This window comes from Dermacentor albipictus, chromosome 1 (assembly GCF_038994185.2).
Source record: "Dermacentor albipictus isolate Rhodes 1998 colony chromosome 1, USDA_Dalb.pri_finalv2, whole genome shotgun sequence".
Lineage (NCBI taxonomy): Eukaryota > Metazoa > Arthropoda > Arachnida > Ixodida > Ixodidae > Dermacentor > Dermacentor albipictus.
This window is the reverse complement of record NC_091821.1, coordinates 340,634,689-340,649,744: the sequence shown is the minus strand read 5'-3', so window position 1 is coordinate 340,649,744 and position 15,056 is coordinate 340,634,689. Positions and strand designations below refer to the sequence as shown.

Genomic DNA, 15,056 nt, shown 5'->3' with positions numbered 1-15,056 from the left:
TGTGGGGCGCTTTGTGTTAACATTTGTTTGGAAGAAAATATATTGTTAACTTTCACTACTTGAAAACGATCTTATAAGTAATTCTCGACTAGTTTTAACGCTGTCCCACTTATATATACTGTACCTTGGTAATTTATCAAGCAATATTTCATGAGAATGCAATTTTCTGTTTTCAATAGTTGTTATTATTTTATCTTTAATGAACGTCAAAGCTTGCCCCGTTGACTTATTCCACTGAAAGCGCGAAGAGCACGCAGAACAGATAACCGGTGTTTCATTAGAGCAGCAGTACGAGCACGAAGCAAACTGAAACTCGGTCGAGGACGGCAAAAGATGAAGTGGCGAGATGAGGTTAGGGGATGTGCGTGCATGGGGTTGATAGCCAGCTGAAGCATGACTTAAGTGTAGACCTTCTTGGAAGGGGGAGGGAGGGGTGGGTGATCTTTGTCTTGCAGTAGATTGAAATAGTCTTGCAAAGATGGTGACTGTGGGGATGACGATGAACGGGGGGAACTTAACGTCCGTATGATTAGCCTCCCTACTTTTGCACTCTTCTCCTTTTCTCTCTCGCTCCTAATGTCAGACATTGTGTCTTCGTTAACCGTTTAGCTGAGAGAGGTATAGTTTGGCTTTGCGCAAGGGTTGCACGTACGTTCTAGTTAGTACCGTATCTCTTCGCGTTTTCAGCGCCGCTGCCCTGTTAACCACCTTGCGCCGGTTCCTCCCTTCCCTCACCTTGTCTGAGCTGCTGCTTTTGAGGGCGAAACTTACAGCCCACTCGCCGACACGCTTACGCCAGCGAGCGTGGTGTGGTGAAAGATTGAGCACTAAAAGAGAAAGGCAGCGCAGCAGACTCATTATGCCAGGAGAAGAAGAAAACGTTGTACGGGGTGGAACACCCGCAGAGGGCCGCACTTAAGACGACTCGCAAACTAGCCGACGCTGCCAGCTTTGTACGCTTGTGCGAGGGTTGAGACCAAAGGAAAAAGCAGCTCTTCGTTGTGTGCGCGTGGTTCCTGTCAAATTCTGTTCGTGCTGAGGCTGGCCAGGTCCTGCCCAGTGGCCCTCGCGGGTAACGACCCTATGCCCGAGCAACCGTGCTTCCGTCGGTGCAAGCCGGCCTCGTTGTTTAGGAGAGGCGGCCGGCGCAACAGGAGTGTCTTCACTTTGCAGGGCATGTCGGCGCGCGTGATAGGAAGCTTGGTGAAACGCGCCGCCGATCCATGTTGCACCATTCTTGCGATATGGTCTTCTCAGTTTCTTTGACACGATACTACATTTATGTATTCCCCCCCCCCCTTTTTTTTTCTCTCTGTCAGAGTGTTAGGGCGGAAGGGGGTTGCAGAGAAGCACCCAAACTGTCCGAGTTCCTTTCTGCCTTTGTCTACTCTTTTTCATGTGTTTGCCAGAATTCTTCGACCGTTTCAAGCTGTGTATTGAATACTTACGTGAGTAGTGCGCGTAGTACTTTCTATGTTATACTTTTCATTCTGTCGCTCTTACCGCAGTTCAAGGTGGATAACCGCCCGAGTCTCTGGTTAACATCCTTGCCTTTAATTTTTCTGTTTGTCTCTTTGTTCAATCAGGACCGTGAGTGTACAGGGTGAACGTTAAAAGCGCACAGTACCAGCGACAAGGACAAGTGCGGCAGCCAGCGCACCGCACTTTTAATCTTGACGTTGTACACTCACGGTCATGAATAATCAGCTTGTCCACTCATCCAATCAGGAGTAGCGCAAATAATTCTGAAGTTACTTGCATGAGACGACTCGGTATCAACAGATCGACCTCACCACGTTCAGAGCGCTTGCGTGTCCGCCCAGTGCGTTAGCCACCATGCCATGAGACCTCGGCGGTTCGCGATCTATAGTCGGCGCCAGAAGTTTGCGAACTGCGAGTCATGACAAAACGTTGACGTTTTTTTTTAGCAGTTTGTGACCTTGTAAAACCCTCCAATAATATATATCGTTCATTAATGTTAGTACAAGCTGTAAATGAGAATACCAGGCTGCGTGCTCAGGAGGCGGAAATGGTATTCAGCTTACTCTCAGACCCCGCGCTCCAGAAGATTTTGATGTTCAGTGTAGTTCTGTTCAAGACAGTATGAAAGCAATCGCCGAGGGCGCGGAGAGTGTCGCTGTAAATTTGCTGGAGCAAATTATCGGAAGATGGCTGAGAGGGGACGAAAGGGTGGGCGTCTTCACAATCATGCTTCTATTGTTAAATTTTTACTTGACTATCTTTTTAACTGCGGCGTCTCAAGGGTTCTTGTTGACAAAGGAAGCGACAACATAGGAGCACTAACACAAAAAGTCATCTATTGCTCCTTTTATACAGGAGGGTCAGCTAGCCGAAATAAAAGGAATGGGACACGCTGAGGGATCGAGGAGGTTCGACTCACCACGCAAAGTTACCGAGCGAATAATATTACCCGATGTCACCGACGCCGACACAAACCATCGCGTGGGGGCAAGGAAAACATCAGGAAATGAGAGAGTCATACGAGGAAGTCGGGTGTCTCCAAATGTTGTAGTTGCCCTTCAACCGGCTAACGACTGCCTCTAAGAACGAGAGAAAGGTGAGCAAGTTGGTAAGGGTTCACGATTTGAGAAGTTAGGCGTATAGAAAGCATGGAACGGTGTGTTTGCCGTCCGTATCGCATCAAAGGGGGTATCGTATCGTATCGTATCGCGTCAAGTTGTCCGTATCGTGTCTGGTGGCTCTTCCGTCCTCGTTTTCTACGAATAACTTCTAAAGCATGAATGGCTACCACTACCGCCATGCTCCGCGGCAGCGGTGGCGATGTGAAACTCGGTCGATTTTTGACGTTATTTGTGGTGACCAGTTTCAGTCCTGACAAACATTGCCGCGACCGTTTTTAATTTCATTGGCCTGGGATAACGGAATCCTTCGTATTCGTCCCTTGAGCACCGCGATTGGTTTGCCTGTGGTGCAAGGCCTGTCTCGGGGTTCGACGAGGCGTTTGTGCACGGTCGCGCGTCACATGGGTTCTCGCCTGGTATCGATTCACATGAAGGATTCCACGAGAATATACGCGACGTAAAGCTGTTTTTTTGCACGCTTACGTGTGTCGTCACTTCATCGCCGCGCCTTTGAAGTTGGACTGGCCGCAGGTACCTTTAAAAATGAAGCTGTTTATATGTTCATCGCAGCCTACGTCATGGCCGCTTGTGCGTGTTAGTGACTTTGTACGCAAGCTCATTGTGGTGCAACTTGCACTTGCCTTTTATATTTATATGTTCATATGTGTTATAAGACTGTGTGCTCTGGATTTCTGACTCTATGACGTGGTTTTGTTTCATTTTCTTGAATATATATTTTTATATTGTTGTTTCCGCTACGCGAAAAGGAGTAGCCATCACCATTATAAGGTGACCACGTCTTTATAATTGACCACGTCTGTTTCTTTTATTTTCATTTTATTAAAAAAAGCTGTAATTAAACGCGGTCGAACCGCTAAGGAGTAATATTATGGTACACTAAACAATTATTTATCCGTGATTTCATCATTAATCGGCGTAAAGTGCTTACACACTCGCCTTAGTTAAACTTCGTGAAGCGTACATAAAAGCAGCCTATACGAAGCGCACCCTGAACATTTGCCCTTTGAGTTTGCGGGCAATGTGCAAAATTTCTCAGTTCTTGTTTTGTGGAATGCTTTCTTTCCCTACAGTACAAGGTTCCTGGGACATTGTTCTTACAGCCACACTTATTGTAGTTAGTATCAGCTTCCTAGCGCAGTCCTCGTCGTAAGACATTCTAAGCTCGCACTTGTTATCTTGGAACCATTTACATGCCCCCTCAAGGAACGAACACTGGACTCTCTACCCTTATATTCGCACACACCTTTTTGCCACGCTGTTGTGCCATTACCACAAGCCCGGATTCCGAATCTGCAGGATGCGGAATCTATCCTGCGAGCGCCATAATTCTCCCTTCACAAGTCAAGATGCTGCGCCTTCGTGCGGGAGAAGCCTCGGCGGAGCAGCGTGTTTTGACGTGCCCGCGTGTGCCCGACGGCCCGGCGCCGCACCTCCCTTGCCTGGAGGTCACCGCGCGCGCGAACTTTGAACCGAGTGGCCAGCGCGGTCGCTGGTTGGACCCCTCGGACGACCGTCGTGTGCTGACTTTGTATTGGGCCGGTTGAGTGACAATGGGCCTCGGGGATTATAAAAGCAGTGACAAGCCGCCTGAAAAACAGGATCCGCCGACCCCACCTGGAGAGAGGGTCGCTCCCGACTGGGGTGAGATGTGTCACGCGTTTTCGCCGGACGCCGTCGTGCGAGAACAGTCGCGTTTGTGTGAGCTCTCGGCCCCAGTGCCGATCCGTTCATGTCCTGTATGATAACCTGTATATAATGTATAAAGTCCCTTTTGTTATTCTCATCGACGCCAGGCTCGGAGTCTTCGCTACCAACGCTCTGTCACGAAACGGGTGACGAGCGCTACGGGACCACAAAGCCGTAATCGTGGTGCAGCGGTTGAAGTTCCTAACACTGGCGGCACCGGTTGGATGTCGTAACACTGGTGGCACCGGTTGAAGTTCGTAACACTGGATGGCAGCTACGGGATTGACCGGCATCAGCTACCTCGGCGCGGTGAGTGCCTGAAGTTTACCTCAAACACCAGACTTTCTTTGACACAGGTTATAGTAGCTTAGGGAAGGGTTTGGTGTTGCATTGTGATAACCTTGAGTGTTTCAAGCCTAGTAAGAGTGTTTTGGAAACCAGGGGATGCTGAGGGGGTAAACAGGGCAGTGTGTGAAATACTTGCATATGTCTTACTAGTAGTGTTATAGTAGCGTACGGCAGGTATATTCAAAAAGGGTAAACAGCAGGAGGACAGTGTGAACGATGGAGAAGTACAAGGTGAAGGAACTTCTCGAAATTTGTGAGGAGTTGGGCATTGAGTTGGGCTCAACCAAAAGAAAGAATGCGATCCTTGAGGTCATGAGGACTGGGGACGTAACGGCTGAGGAAGCCGCTGAGGCCTTGGCGAATATCAATGAACGTCGGGAAAGGGAGGAAAGGAGAGAACAGGAACGTCGCGAAGAGGAAAGGAGAGAGCAGCAACGTCGCGAGGAGGAAAAGGAGGAAAGGAGAGAGATTCGTGAGCACGAGCTTAAAATGAAAGAGTTGGAGACCCGAAATAGCTCGCCAGCGCCTAGTCTCACTTCTAATGTTCCAAGAATACGCGATCAACTTCCACCCTTTGTCGTCGGAGAGGATATGGCCAAATACCTCGTGAAATTTGAGCACGTCTGCGAACGGAATAGCATTGAGCGATCCCTTTGGGCACAGAATCTGTTAGCCTTGCTTCCTGGGGAGGCATCAGACGTAATAACTTGCTTATCGAAAGAGGCGTTTGAGAGCTACAGTGATGTGAAGGAAGCGCTACTGCGGAAGTACAAATTGTCGCCCGAAGCTTTCCGGCAGAGGTTCCGGTATGCAAAAAAGGGTAAGGAGTCGAATGTTGACTTCGCGTTTCGTCTAAAAGCCGACCTGGTGGAATGGCTGAAGGGCGAAGAGGTGTACGACGACCGCGACAAAATTGTCGAATGCATCGCGTTGGAGCAGTTCTACCGTTGCATTGATGAGGATGTCCGGCTCTGGCTGCAAGATAGGCTAAAGGAGGTTAAGCTAAACAAGGCAGCAGAGTTAGCGGAAGAGTATTACACCCGCCGCAGCTTGCACAGCAAGGCAGTGCGCATAGAAAAAGCAGATAGAAGAGATGGGTTTTACGGGAAGCCCGACGAACGGAAGGAAATCACGCGTCGCGAGTTTCGGGACGACGAGTCCCTTCCCAAAGAAACTGTAAGGGATGGACAGAATGCATCTCAGAATGATGACGATGGTCCGAAACAGCGAAACGAAATGACGCGTTCTTTTGAGAAACGGAGACCGTTAACCTGCTACAATTGCAAAAAGCAAGGGCACATCGCTGCAAGCTGCCCAGAGAGAATTGCTTTTGCAACGATACAGGAAACTCACAAAAACATACGTCTATTGGAGCCCTATGTGCAGGAAATTAAGGTAAACGGCAAGAAGTGCCGAGCACTGCGGGACTCTGCAGCAACTATGGACGTTGTTCACCCGTCTTTCGTCTCCTCGAGGGATTTTACGGGAGAGTGCGTTAGGATACGGCAAGTGGCCGAGAAGGAGAGTGTCTGTTTACCGATCGCAACGGTTAGCATTGAAGGAGAATTTGGGAAACTTAACACCGAAGCCGCTGTGTCAGCCGCCCTCCCGGAGCAATTTTCCTACCTCTTCTCAAATAGCTCGGAGCAGCTGCTGAGGGATCAGGGCAAATCATTCTTTGCCGACGTGGCGTACATGGCCCCCACGCGATCCAAAGCGCGCCCGCTGTCGAGGGAACTTGACTTAGCGTCGGTGAGCGAAAGGCGGTGCGGCACAAGGACCGATCACGGTAACTTGAGTGGCGAGCAGTCACGGGAGAGGCAGAGCTCGGAGGCTGGCCTCGACGAGCGGGTCCTGGAAGTGAGTGGGAGTGACGCGGGCAGTGCTAGCCGCGATAGAGACTCGACGCCGCAATTAGGCGACGCGGGCTCCGCACTCACTCCGGTTTCCGCCAGCCGGCAGGAGCAGGCTGCAGTTGAAAGAGAAAGTCGGATTCGCGAGCAACAGGAAGATTGTTCACTAGCCGATCTGAGGAAGAGCGTCAAACGGGGAGTGGAAAAAAAGGGGGTTTCATTTGGCAAGGAATCTGGCTTATCGTACCGCCGCTACACGGATAAGCAGGGTCGCAAATATAAGCAGCTTCGGATTCCGCGAAAATATCGCCGGGAAAAATGAATGACCTCATTTGCTTCCTCAGAAGTATGTTTTCGGTCCAAAGCGATTTCAAGGGGACCATTCTATTTGTCATTATTATTGCTGATTAATAATTGTTTCTATTTTGTTGTGTTGATGATTTGAAAACTGATTGTTTAAGCCTTGTGTGCTAGATCGTACACCTGCCTCTTGTTGCAGCGGGAGAAAAAAAAAAGGGGGAAAACAATTTAGTTAGGTTGATTTGAATTATGGCCTTGTCTGGTGTTTGACGGGAGACAGAGGGCACTTGTTCGTGTTGGGTGTTGCCTTTTGCCGGTCGGTTTTGCAAGCTGCAGAACGACCAAGCGGGACCAGTGGCGAGAAGCAAGGTCTTAGGAACGACCCGAGCGGAACTGGTCAAGGTGCCTTGGCGACGACGTGGTGAGCAGAGCTCCTGTCCTGGCGAGTCGGACCTGGGCACGTGATGTTACCTGGCGTCCCGACACTGGACGTGAACTTGGACGAGCCTGACGAACGTGCGCGCCTGGCATCCGAGCCACGTGGAGGCAGCTCGTCTTCCCGGCGCCTTATCTGAGGGCGGGGATGCTGTTGTGCCATTACCACAAGCCCGGATTCCGAATCTGCAGGATGCGGAATCTATCCTGCGAGCGCCATAATTCTCCCTTCACAAGTCAAGATGCTGCGCCTTCGTGCGGGAGAAGCCTCGGCGGAGCAGCGTGTTTTGACGTGCCCGCGTGTGCCCGACGGCCCGGCGCCGCACCTCCCTTGCCTGGAGGTCACCGCGCGCGCGAACTTTGAACCGAGTGGCCAGCGCGGTCGCTGGTTGGACCCCTCGGACGACCGTCGTGTGCTGACTTTGTATTGGGCCGGTTGAGTGACAATGGGCCTCGGGGATTATAAAAGCAGTGACAAGCCGCCTGAAAAACAGGATCCGCCGACCCCACCTGGAGAGAGGGTCGCTCCCGACTGGGGTGAGATGTGTCACGCGTTTTCGCCGGACGCCGTCGTGCGAGAACAGTCGCGTTTGTGTGAGCTCTCGGCCCCAGTGCCGATCCGTTCATGTCCTGTATGATAACCTGTATATAATGTATAAAGTCCCTTTTGTTATTCTCATCGACGCCAGGCTCGGAGTCTTCGCTACCAACGCTCTGTCACGAAACGGGTGACGAGCGCTACGGGACCACAAAGCCGTAATCGTGGTGCAGCGGTTGAAGTTCCTAACACTGGCGGCACCGGTTGGATGTCGTAACACTGGTGGCACCGGTTGAAGTTCGTAACAACGCACTTTTTCTCAACCGGCGGATGGGCGAAAGAGAGAATGATTGGGAGATTACCGAGCTAATTGTTGTATTCGAAGCTTACTGGCAGACAAAAAAAAAATGAACGCAGGTTAGCATAACCCGACATGATTTCCAATTCACCGAAGTATGCCCGCAATAACAGCAGCGCTGTACAAGGAAGTATCGGTGCATGTTTTTGCCGCTTTTCTTGTTATTCGCTTGATTTCAATTCACGAACGTTCCATTTATGTACCCGCTTTCACTCCAGTCAGATTTCACTGTACGCGCAGAAAGGCGTCCAGATTTTGCCGAGACGCCAGATCGAGGATGAAATCCGGACCGTCCACTCGCGCCGCTGGGGTTACGAAAGAAAGAAAGGAATAGACATCGAACGTTGCGCCAGCTGTTGGGGGCAAGAAATGCTTCTGTGGGCACGAGTGGATATGCATAGGCAAAGAGAAAAAAAATGCCTCCGAGGTTTACGCAGAGGACGCGGCGATGTTTTACGTTTCGCAACCATACCGTTTGACCTCGCACCCCCAAGCGTAATAAGACTACGTTTAAAGAAACGAAATAATAGGTCCGCCGCCGAGTTGGCATTCTACAGAGGCGCCTTCTCGCTCAGGTTGGACAGCATCTTATTTCTTTCCCTTCTGCGAGAAACTTTTAGAGCAGCTGCGGCGTTACCTACGCAGCTTGCGTAACGTGCGCCTTTAGGGCTCACGACGCCCGGCACGTCATGCATTCTGTCAAACCACTATAAAGAGAAATAAAAAAAAAATAGAGCCCTGCTTTTAGTTGGACCATGCAGTTGGACCGGCTAGGCGCGGGGGGGGGGGGGGGGGTCGTTTTTCTATGGCGGCTGCTGCTTACGGCGCGGCCCTGCGGGCGCCGTATCTTGAAAGCGATTTGCGACGTGGGGTCAAAGTGCGTGCCCGCGCAGGCCTCATCTTGAAAGCGATCTGCGATGTTTGCAGAGCGCGCTTAGTGCCGGTAGCTTCGTATGCACTGTGCTTTCGACGTTTTGTTTTCGCTGAAGCGAGAGATGCATGAAGGTCAGTTCGCTCGTTGTTGCTGCAGCAATTCCTCGCTCCAGCACTTGGCAGCGAGTTTCCGCTCTCCTAGAGCGAGAGGTTTTTATATTCACCTGTGCGAGCGTGACGCCATCTTTGTTAACTTAGTTAAAACACGTTGGTGGGCTGGTTGGTTTGAATCCATGATAGAATGCGTAAGCGCGACTGAACGAGGACATAGAAAGAAACAGACATACAGAGACAGCGCTGTCTCTGTGTGTCTGTTTCTTAGTAAGAGAATGTTCACCAGTTTACCCGGCCGCTAAAACTACTCTCCTTACTTCCTATAGCTATCTACTGCATTGCTATCGCAATCGGTGCTTCACGCCTCTAGGGCGAAACTGTAACTTTTTTTCCCTGAACAGCGCTTACAACGAAGCGTATGACAAGCATCAGCTAATCAGCGGCCGAAGTCCCAAATGATGTTCACATTTTGTGATACTTTCTGATTGTTTGGCCGTGGCTGATATATGTGGGACCAGGCGGTTGATCAAGAATCGTCAGGCGTGACTATATAGATCCGTGAACTCGGCATCCGGTTGGATGATGATGGACCTCGTCGCACCAGCTGTACGCGCATTACACCGAACACTGTAGGCGTCACTTCTGCCAACTAAGACTCTTCCAGAAAACATGGGATTCAAAGCTAAGAAGAGCGTAAACTGGTCAGCGGTGGAGATGAGCAAGACGCTTTCAGTGTGTTGGTGCAGGAAGAGATGGAGACAGAATCGTTACCCGCACAGACACGGGTCCTCCGCCCAATATTTGAGTAAATGTCGAGAATCAACATGTTCCCGAGGTTGATGAAGTACGTATACTGGGCATCACTATTCAGAAGAGCGGCAAGTGTACTGCCACCATTACTAAGCTCACCAACACAGGCCACCAGACCTTGAGACTGATCCGACGAATTGCGAACCGCCACCGAGGGCTCTGGGAACGCGATCTCCGCCACCTTATACAAGCCTTCGTAATCAGTCGAGTGGTATACTCCCTTCCATACCTGTTTCTTTCCAAGGTGGAGGAAGGAGAAGTAAATGCACCAATTAAACAAGCCTATAAGCTATATGCACGATTTTATTTCCCACTTCCCTTTTTTCCAGTGAGGAGTAGCAGGCTAGAGACACGCTCTCCAGGCCGACTTCTCCTCCTTTCTCTTCATTACAATATACTCCTCCTTTAGGCGCGGTGAAGCACAGTTGGGGCAAAGATGGGCGCTTTTTACTGAACGCACGCGCTGAAGAAACCTTGCGTTTTCCTGCTCCTTTAGTCCAACGTGCCGAGAATTGTAGCCGTGGGACTGCGGGTGGCTGAGGAAATAATGTAGGCCCCGCTTTGAGTTTTGCGGTGTCAGGTCAACTCACATCCGGCGATGTGGTCTATTGGGTTTGGGGACTGCAAATGCGTGTGGGCGTGCATGTGCGCCCCCGTTAGTATGCGTTTGCGTGCGCCTCGCGCATAGCTTTCTGTTCCATCATTTTTCGCAGTACTCAACGAGACACTATGTGAGAGATGGGCTACCGGTAAAAGACTTCGTGTCGCTGCTTCTCGGTACCATGGCTGGACTTAATATCGCGGAGGAGAACTGAAAAGGTCAGGAGCTACAGGCGCGCGGGCACCAGCAATGCACGCATGCGAAACGGTGAGCGAACTGGTTCGCGCTCGATTCTGCAAGCGCTGCAGCCATCTCTTTGTTGATTCTGCCTGCGCGTGCTGACGAATTCGATTGGTTATAACATTTCCCGTTAGGTTTTTTTTTTTTCGTGTACACTAAGATGGACAAAGGAACATAAACGCGGTTAGGAAGTTTGGTCGTGCACTACTTATCCGGGGCTCGTGCGTTAGTGCGAGGTAAAGGAAAAGTAAACGTAGAGGACATGAGGACAAACGTGACGTGAGTGCTGTTGGCTAACCTACGAGATGGGTCGAGTTACTACGTGTGGGAAGCCTCTGTTTTTTTTATCTTGTCCGCAAAGTATGGTAATTGGAGCGCGGTACGCGAAGCTCGTATAGGGTCCTTCGGGAGGAGTTGACAAAAAGCGGACAAGTCTTGTTTGTTTGCTTGAAAATGCTTTTATCATATACTTTTGTTCTTTAGCTGGATACTCTCGCTCTGGACTGTTCGTACTTCGCTGGAAAGGGATAGAAATGGGAATGTCAGGCTGAGGCATCTAGGTGGTATCAGCACGATGCTCAGTATAGAGGCTTCTCCGCATTTTCTCTGGTGGTGACAGGGTTAGCGTCTCCCGTGAAAATCCTTGAAGGACATTCATCCGGGATCCCGCTATCATGTATTCAAGTGACGAATGGCGGCCATGTCACAACGGGTTTTCTGGGTAGATTTACTCGATCCCATTATGGTATGGAGGCGATTTCGCGCCGCACCCTCCGCCGTTGCTGTAGTTTCATTGGCAATACGACAACCTGTACATTTCCGTATGTGCTTTCGACGTCTGTGGCCTATGTTTCGAATGCAACTTTTTTTCTCTTTTTTATGGGAGAAGATCAGCATTTGGGTCGCGAGATTATTGTTTAGAGTTTTTAGTTCGTGCGAAAGTTAACTATATTTTTTGCACTATATTTAAAATTAACAAATCAGTGAAAATAAATTTTCACCGACAGCAAACGGCGACAATTAAGACTCCTGTATTTGTTTTGCAATTGTTTTGTCGGCGCTTTCCGAATACGATCAACCGTGATGGAACAAGGTCTATTCTGGGATCACTCATTGAACAATTGAACTCATTGAACTTAAAGCGACCAACTTGATATTTTTTTCACTTCAAGTGTCCCTTTTCCGGCTTAACTCTGTCTTGGAAGATCTGTCCTGCCGTAACCGGCAAGGTGGAGGAAGTTCCTCTGCCTTGCTAGAGTTACGCTATCTGGCTCCCTTGGGCATGCGCTGTAACTATACACCTTGTGGACTTCCGGAGAACGTATTTGCTTCATTCTGTGCCCGTGTGCTTAATGTTGTTGAATAATTCAGCCTTGCTTCGCGACCTGCTGGCCTCCTGGCTTGCTCACGTGGCAGAGCGATCGCCCAGGTAAGGCATTGGTCCCGGATTCGAAACCCGAACCAGTATAAATATTTCTTCAATTGTGAAGGTTTCTTTCTTAGAAGTCCTTATTTGGATTCCTTGGTAGGTGCGTGCTAGAGTTAGGTGGATGACAAAATTTCCTTTCATGAGCTGTTTTTTTTTCACAGGCGAAAAAATGTAATCTGCAGTGTAGACGAAGGGGTACTTAAGAGCGATGCGAAGTTAAACTAACTGATGTATATTGCGCTTCAGGGAATTGCAGCAGCAAGGTCACACAGAACATTTACTGGTATTTTTCGCTGTTCATCGTGTGTCGTTAAAATCGAACGCTACACGTCTGAAAGCAACTAAGATTCGAGTCTCCGCGGCGTTGGTGTCGATTTCAAGATCGCGTTGAAGTCTTGAGGCGAGAAGAAGGCCTGAAATGAACGAAAGGAGGCTCAAAATAAAAAAAAAAAATAAAGGAGAGAGACATGGGAAAGAAGGACACTTGGCTCGAGAACAAAATAACAGTGACTCCTAAAGAAAAGAAGAAAAGCCACGCTGAGTTACAACGAACAATGAATTGTGAATTACGCAACATTCCATCAGAGGCTGTTCCACGAAAAACTAAAGGAGCGAAGCTTTTGTTGTAACGCGTTAGCACTTGTTTTTTTTTTTTCATTTTTGTCCCCCGAAAGGCGCGTTCGAAGAAAGGAAGTGGCGTGATGCAATTACCATTTCTCGTCTTCACGAAGTTCTTGCGAGATGGAAAAGGACCTGCGTAAACACAATGAAAGAATCATATTTCCCAGTTTACGCCTCAGTGCTAGTGTCCGAAGAAAAATAAATAAATTTATTATGAAAAAGAAATTCGCTAGCCTGAAGGCGTCTCGGAAGACAAACAATATGTGCCTTGTGCCTGCCCTCAGTTTTTGTCGTGAACATCCGAAGGCCCTCTTTTACTAACGATGGCAGTCTTGTTTTCATTTCATTTTTAAATGTTCACCCCGGACGCCCTTGTCTTCGTGGAATTCGTACGCTCTTACAAAAGGAATTGAGCAAGGCCTTCACTCTATAGCATAGACTCAACATTTCTCAGTCCATCTCTTTTCTACATCCGTTCGTCAAGAGAGCGGTTTCTGCAGAACTGCAGGCTTCTTAGCACAAGTGGTCCTAAGTTCACAAAGAGCAAAGAAAGCTGATGCTAACTTATTATTTTAGGGCTATGGCAGCAACTCTTCTCTTAAAAAATAAAAAGCCCCCCCCCCCCCCCCCCCCCCGCTTTTATAATATTGGCGGCGAGGAGTTACGGAGTCGCCCTCTATCGGAAGCGCCTCGCTGGCGTAGTATGAGGGATCACGTGGCGCCCGCCTCATAGGTTTTGCTGTCAGCGCTCACTGAAAACACCACGCGCGAGTTCTCCCGGACATTTCTGTAAGTATTGTCGAAACGATAGAAGTTTCTTACTGTCTAAATAATAATCTTGGGTAAACTGAAAGCACAGAATCGTTTACAGACGCTATCTCTTTACCGAATACGTACAGCGAACGCCACTGCGCGCGGTCGCCGCGATGGAGTCTCCCGAACCGGCTTCTTGCGTGAAAGGTAGGTAAACGCTGGCAGCACACTATGTGAAATATGTTCTTATAGTGTTTGTATAACTAAATGGAGTGTAATAGAACGAAGCCTCAACGCAGCGATCGCGCAGATTCGCAGCGACCGACTGCGCGTCTGCATGCTTGTCCGCGCACTGTGTCGCTTTCTCCGTGCACGCGTTTTCGCACCGTGCCATGAGTTTTAGGCCGCAGAATATGAGCATTTGACAGTATGCAAGCAACCACTGTTGCGTGGGTGCTATCAGAGCTGGTCAAAAATAACTTCACTGTAGAGACTTCGACGCCTACGGGGACTGTGATGTGCCGTCGCGACGATTCAATCTTTTTTTTCTTCTAAATTCTTTGACCTTTCAATATTATTTCTCGAGTTGCGTCGCACTGTATGTTTATCGGTGTTCTCAGCGTGCCATTTCCCGCTGCTCCTTTTTTGTAATCCAGTGCATTAATTCATAACACAAGCATTACCATATGCCATGCTTTTTTAAAATGTGCTTCTTACCGTTGCCTTTCCACTCCATTCAGCTTGCCAGTATCTATAGCATCGACAAGTTCATAGACCAAACCGTCATGACATTAGTCGGGCAGCGGACTCGGGCGAGCGTCTCAGTGCGCGTTTTCAGAACATCGCAGACCGGGCACCGTAGCAGAAAGCTTCCTCGCGTCTGTGCTTGCTGCATACCCGAGTTGTAGCCGATGACTGTTTGCTGGTTTTATGTTTCGCGAGCCAAGCTTCACGCAGCTTCTTGTCCTGTGGCTACGTGTGAATAAGCCTGACACCGGCCTCCGTTACGTGCGTCCGGCCCTGCGGCACCGAGCAGTAGCCTACCATGTTGCGCGCCTTCAAAGGCAGCCACTACCTATTGTAGTGCTTTCAAGCGTTGTAAAGGAGACACTCGAAGCGGGAAAATTTCGCCACTAAATGAGGACCGCAGCGTACGAGGGAATTTACACTCGTTTTCAGCTCGCTTCGGCGCGCCCGAAGCAGCCGACGCGGCCGCTTTGTCCACGTGATCCCTCCTAGCACGTCACGCCGACGCTGGCGCCAGCTTTTCCAGTGGTGGAGCTCGAGGCCAATACCTATTGTAAGGTACGAGAATGTTTTGATCTTGCGATACCTTAGAGTGGCAGATAAATACATTATTAAATGTGCACAGTTTCTGTTATATACAGTTGCTGTTCCACTGCGTCCGCATGTCATTTCAAGAATGCTTCTGACGACAGCAGTTCTACTCCGAAACATCTTCGATCTTGAAGA

General features: G+C 49.4%; 1 long non-coding RNA gene across 2 annotated transcripts in view; it reads right to left on the bottom strand.

Moving 5' to 3' along the window:
* LOC135903793 (uncharacterized) overlaps positions 1 to 15,056 on the bottom strand; it is a 71,575-nt gene that overhangs the window by 18,847 nt on the left and 37,672 nt on the right. Inside the window, exons 2-3 of one of the 2 annotated variants that reach the window (XR_011512761.1) lie at positions 12,921 to 12,962; positions 12,520 to 12,622 (exon numbers count right to left, since the gene is read on the bottom strand). The exons of the other annotated variant lie outside the window; for it this stretch is intronic. This is a non-coding gene — a long non-coding RNA (uncharacterized lncRNA). Of the gene's footprint in view, positions 1 to 12,519; positions 12,623 to 12,920; positions 12,963 to 15,056 lie in introns of those variants that run through there. 2 annotated transcript variants of the gene reach the window in all.